This window comes from Lipotes vexillifer, unplaced genomic scaffold (genome assembly GCF_000442215.2).
Source record: "Lipotes vexillifer unplaced genomic scaffold, Lipotes_vexillifer_v1.1 scaffold1641, whole genome shotgun sequence".
Lineage (NCBI taxonomy): Eukaryota > Metazoa > Chordata > Mammalia > Artiodactyla > Lipotidae > Lipotes > Lipotes vexillifer.
Window position 1 is genome coordinate 675,841 of NW_006779772.1, and position 5,489 is coordinate 681,329.

The following is a 5,489-nucleotide window of genomic DNA, read 5'->3' on the forward strand; positions in this document are numbered from 1 at the left end:
TTTTTTTTTTTTTTCCCTCCATCTGATCTGAGCTCGCTTTATTTCTTTTCCCAACCCCGCTCCCCCTCCTCCTGTTGGTGCTCGGGGGAGTGAGAGAACCCAGTTAGAGGCGAGATGCAACAATAGTCTGAGGAGGGAGAAAGAGAGAGAGAGAGAGGGAGAGGGTCGGTCGCTGCTTCTCGACACTTTCAAACAAACCTGGGGGAAGACTAAGCTGGGGCGGGGGGACGGTGAATTCTAGCCTGTTTGCTCGGCTCGCGGTCGTCCTGCCTCGGCCTTTCACCAAGAGTTCTCTCTGGGCCGCCAGGGACTGGGGCTCAAAGTTAGCGGGCGACGTCCGGGGCTGGTTCCGCGGAGACCGCTGGGTTAGCATCCGGCCGGCTGCGGGGACGGGAGCCTGGAGTTGGCAGCAGCTGCTGAGAAGTGCCTGCCCCCCCAGCCCCCGCCCCCCACTTACGTGCGGCGGAATTCCGCCCGCGCCCCCGGAAAGTCCGGGGTGCCGGACGCGCGGAGCTGCACTCCTGGGATGTGCATTAAGCGGCGACGGGCGGGGGGCGGTCAGGGGGAGCTCGAGCGTGTGAAACTCTGCTTCGAAGCTCGCTTTTGACTTGGTCCTATGAGCTGAGCCAACATGGCGTCTCCCATTGCACCGCGAGCGCCGGGCTGCCAGGCACGGCAGGGCCGGGTAATAGAAAACACATTGGTTACCAAAAAGAAAAAAAGGGGGGGGGCCGCTAAAGGCCATTCCATCTGCAGGCAGAAAACCCTCTTTTAAACTCTCTGGCGAGTGAGTGCGGTCCTCGATTATTCTGTAATTAAAGCAGCAGAATTACTAGGGAACATATTGGTGACACAGTATCCCCTTCTCTGTTCGCCCCCTCCCCCATAAAATCCGGAGAGTTTATTTCAGGCCTCCCCTCCCAACAAGAACCAAATGAGAAAAAGTCTGTATCCTCAACCGTGATCTTAAATGTTTGAATGGTATAGGGGGAGGGGGAGAGGCCAGTATTAACAGACCTCGGTCAGTTCTCGCGCTCATTAATGCAGGGGCTGCGCCGGGGGGTTGTGCCGGGGCCTCCTCCGAGCTGGGGGGTGGGGGCCGGGCTGCGATCCCCGCCGGACGTGGGCACAACTTGCTGCTTGCATGGCAAACTTAGAGGAAAGCTGGCTTTCTGGGCGGAGGGCTGACTTGGGGGTGCGCAGGGGACGAGGGCGGGTTCCGGGCGGGCGGTAGCAGGCGCTAGAAATGTGTGAGCCGGCGTGGACGGCGCCCCTGACAGGAGCACTTCACAGCGGGTGATCCCCTTTATCTAATAGGTTTGAGAGGAGGCGAGGTCGGCCGTGGGACAGACCTGGCCGCCCAGAGAGGGTCTTCTGAGAGCCTCTGGAGAGACAGTGACTTGGCCCGGGCTGAGCCTTCAGCCGACCGGGGAATCGCCCCTTACGTCCAACTGCAACTCCAGCCCAGGCCTGGAGACCCTTACCCTCAGCCGCCTGGGAGGGGAGTGAGGTACTCTGAATTCTGGGCCGCGTCAAGATTTATTGAAGTTAGGTTTAAAAAACGTGCTTCAGATGATTTTTCCCATTTTCTCAGATTTCAAAGGCTCCCTGCAGTGCGGCTGCCTAATTAATGGTGAAATTCAACTAAATCTAATTATGCAGTAATTTTAAAGCAGTTAGTGCTGGGCGTTGGTTTGTAATAGGACCCCAGTTTTTTAAAGTTTGCTTACTCTGTTGGTTTAGGGGAAAGCTATCTTTTGTAAGGCAAAGAAAGACGTGGAAATAGTTTTACTGCGTGAACTGGAGGGCGGAGAACGGCCCCCACCCCGTCCATTTCCATCCCCACTTCTATCTCCCTTCCCCTCTCTTTCTCTCTCTCTTTTTTTTCCTCTCTCAAACTCACGCTCAAAAACTGAGCGAGGTGCTAACCCAGCCAGGGGACCCGGTTTCATAGCCAAAGGGGAAAGAGAATTTTTCATAAGGAGACACAAAGGGACTTGGTATCTGCCCTCTTGGACGCATCTGTAAATGCCCGAAAACAGGGAAAGGACTCTCATCTCTTCTAATAGAGAACAGATTTCCTCTCCTTAACATCCATTGTCATTAAGGAGAAAAGCTGACTCTTGGAGTTATAAATCTTATCGTCCTTCTGATAACACACTTGTAATAATAGTCTTATTCAAAGTGAATTGTAAAACTGCCTCATTTAATATGGCATCTGTGTCATTAAAACTTTTCATCCCCCCCCCCCCTTGCGTCTTGCAGGCTTGGCATTCGAGCAAGCGTCTAGGTGCCATGTGGGCCTCTGGGGTAGGACCAAGGGAGAGAGAGGTGTAAGAGATGGGCTACCCGGATTTAGCCTGTGGATCTTAGTCTGGGGTGAGAGACCCCTGAGGCAGAGAGGGCCTGGCGAGGGGGGTTGCTGTGTCCCCGTTTCCCATCCCCCGGAGCAGCCCCCTCTAAATGACGTTCCTTGAAAGAAACATGCTTGTGATTAGCTAAGCAAACACATCTGCTTTCGGAGTTGGGCCTTCGTTAATTAGCTGAACAAAGGGCCGTTTTGCTTTTTACCTTTTGCTGGGGGAGAGGGTGTTATTTCAGGAGTGTCGCGGGCCCTCCTCTTTTCAATTGCAGCCACGACGTTAATTTTATTGGGATTACTGATGGGAAATGAGGTGGCGCAGGCTTCCGAGAGGAAAAGCTTGATCATTACCCCCTTTGGAACTATATTTTTCTACCCAACCTCCTGCTCGCGAGGAGGGGGTGGGGGGCGAACTACGCAGCAAGTTCGGAGCAATTGGAATCAGGTTCGCCGTCCGCTGATATCGGGTGACAGAGCGTGTGTCGAAGCTGAACTCTATAATTTGCGCCTCTGTTTCTTTATTAGGCCTGGACAACGAACTAATGAGCTTTGGCCCAGCACAGTGTCACTTGTATTTATTTTCTTATGGCAACTTTGAGATAGCGGAAGTGTTCCTTACCAGGAGCCAGAGAGGGCCCGGAGTCCTGACTCAGACTGTCCCCGGCCGGGGTTGGTGGCTGCGTCCCCGGGGAGCGAGGGCCTGCGCAGAACGGACGGAGCCCGGAGACTGGGCCTTTAGGTGAGGCCCTGGGGCGCTCAGGAAGGGGTTAGGCCCTTTGTAGGCCCAGACATTCCCGCAGGCCTAGCTCCCTGAAGTTGAGGTCGAGGGGCGCGGGGCTAGCCTAGGGCAGGTCCCCAGGCAGGATGATGGTCGGAGGTGCAAAGGTGGCTTAGCTCCCTCCTGGCGCCGGGCGGAGGAGGGATCCACAAGCAGAGCATGTCGGGCCAAAGAACCCTTGCAGCGAGCGGGACTATCCCACCCGGAGGCCAAAGCGTCTGTCTGCTTTGTGTTGAGGGAGGCCTGGCTCAGCTCTCTGGTTAACTGGTTTGGGGGGGTGGGTGGGGAGAGAGAGGTGTAAGAGATGGGCTACCCGGATTTAGCCTGTGGATCTTAGTCTGGGGTGAGAGACCCCTGAGGCAGAGAGGGCCTGGCGAGGGGGGTTGCTGTGTCCCCGTTTCCCATCCCCCGGAGCAGCCCCCTCTAAATGACGTTCCTTGAAAGAAACATGCTTGTGATTAGCTAAGCAAACACATCTGCTTTCGGAGTTGGGCCTTCGTTAATTAGCTGAACAAAGGGCCGTTTTGCTTTTTACCTTTTGCTGGGGGAGAGGGTGTTATTTCAGGAGTGTCGCGGGCCCTCCTCTTTTCAATTGCAGCCACGACGTTAATTTTATTGGGATTACTGATGGGAAATGAGGTGGCGCAGGCTTCCGAGAGGAAAAGCTTGATCATTACCCCCTTTGGAACTATATTTTTCTACCCAACCTCCTGCTCGCGAGGAGGGGGTGGGGGGCGAACTACGCAGCAAGTTCGGAGCAATTGGAATCAGGTTCGCCGTCCGCTGATATCGGGTGACAGAGCGTGTGTCGAAGCTGAACTCTATAATTTGCGCCTCTGTTTCTTTATTAGGCCTGGACAACGAACTAATGAGCTTTGGCCCAGCACAGTGTCACTTGTATTTATTTTCTTATGGCAACTTTGAGATAGCGGAAGTGTTCCTTACCAGGAGCCAGAGAGGGCCCGGAGTCCTGACTCAGACTGTCCCCGGCCGGGGTTGGTGGCTGCGTCCCCGGGGAGCGAGGGCCTGCGCAGAACGGACGGAGCCCGGAGACTGGGCCTTTAGGTGAGGCCCTGGGGCGCTCAGGAAGGGGTTAGGCCCTTTGTAGGCCCAGACATTCCCGCAGGCCTAGCTCCCTGAAGTTGAGGTCGAGGGGCGCGGGGCTAGCCTAGGGCAGGTCCCCAGGCAGGATGATGGTCGGAGGTGCAAAGGTGGCTTAGCTCCCTCCTGGCGCCGGGCGGAGGAGGGATCCACAAGCAGAGCATGTCGGGCCAAAGAACCCTTGCAGCGAGCGGGACTATCCCACCCGGAGGCCAAAGCGTCTGTCTGCTTTGTGTTGAGGGAGGCCTGGCTCAGCTCTCTGGTTAACTGGTTTGGGGGGGTGGGTGGGGGAGAGGATGCTTTAAAGGAGCTCGCGGGGTCCTGAAGTGCGGGGGCTTCCCTTTCCTCTCTCCCTAGTTTGCTCCAAAGAGTCTCAGTTGGAGAGGCCTGAAATAAAGTAAAGGAGGAGCTGGGGGGTGGGGACCGAAAAGGGTCAGCGGAGGCAGCACGAATATCCCTTGTGCTGTGGCAGAGAATACGAGCCCCCCCACGCGGAAGCGGGGTGGGGTGCAGGGAAAGGGGAAGCCCAGGGAACTGCGAGGCGAGCCAGGACTTCTCCTCTCCGCAGCAGTCGGAGACTTCCCGCGGCTGCCGCCTTGCACCCCGCCAGGCAGCCCTGGCTAATAACGCCCAGACTCTGTGTCCCCGCCCGCCCCATCTCTACTAGCTCCATCCCTCTGCCTTACTAGCCCCCTCCCCACCTCTTCCTTCCTTCCTGCAAATGGGTGTTAACGTAGGTCTTTATGTTCTGTCTATAACTAGGATGTAATCACGCGCCCCATGCCTGTCTCTAAAAGCATTTAATAAATGTCTATTAAAGCGCTACAAATGTAAGATGAATTTAGTGGCGCGGCTGCCTCCCTGAATCCGAACGGTAATGATGGATTTATCAACGGGGATTCGCCTTCAGCCCAGCAAGGGAGGTTTACTCAGCAAATATGACGTTGAGCACCCACCCAAATACAACCATTTGACTCCCTGCAGGCGTTACCCACCTCACCCCTTCCGACCCCTGCCTGGTGGGCCAGGGTTGCCCGGGGCCAGAGATGGCCCGAGGACCAGAGGGGCACCGCCCCTCTCCTGGCCTCTCGCCCCCTCCTCTGCCTCCTCTCGGCCTGCGGGTCTCATCTTTTGGCGAGTGGGGGACCTGGCTTGAAGGTTTGGATGTGGGCAGTGGGTGATAGCAATATTAGAGCACGCGATGAAGCGTGGGCTGTCTTGGTGTTGCCGACTGACATCAGTGGGCGC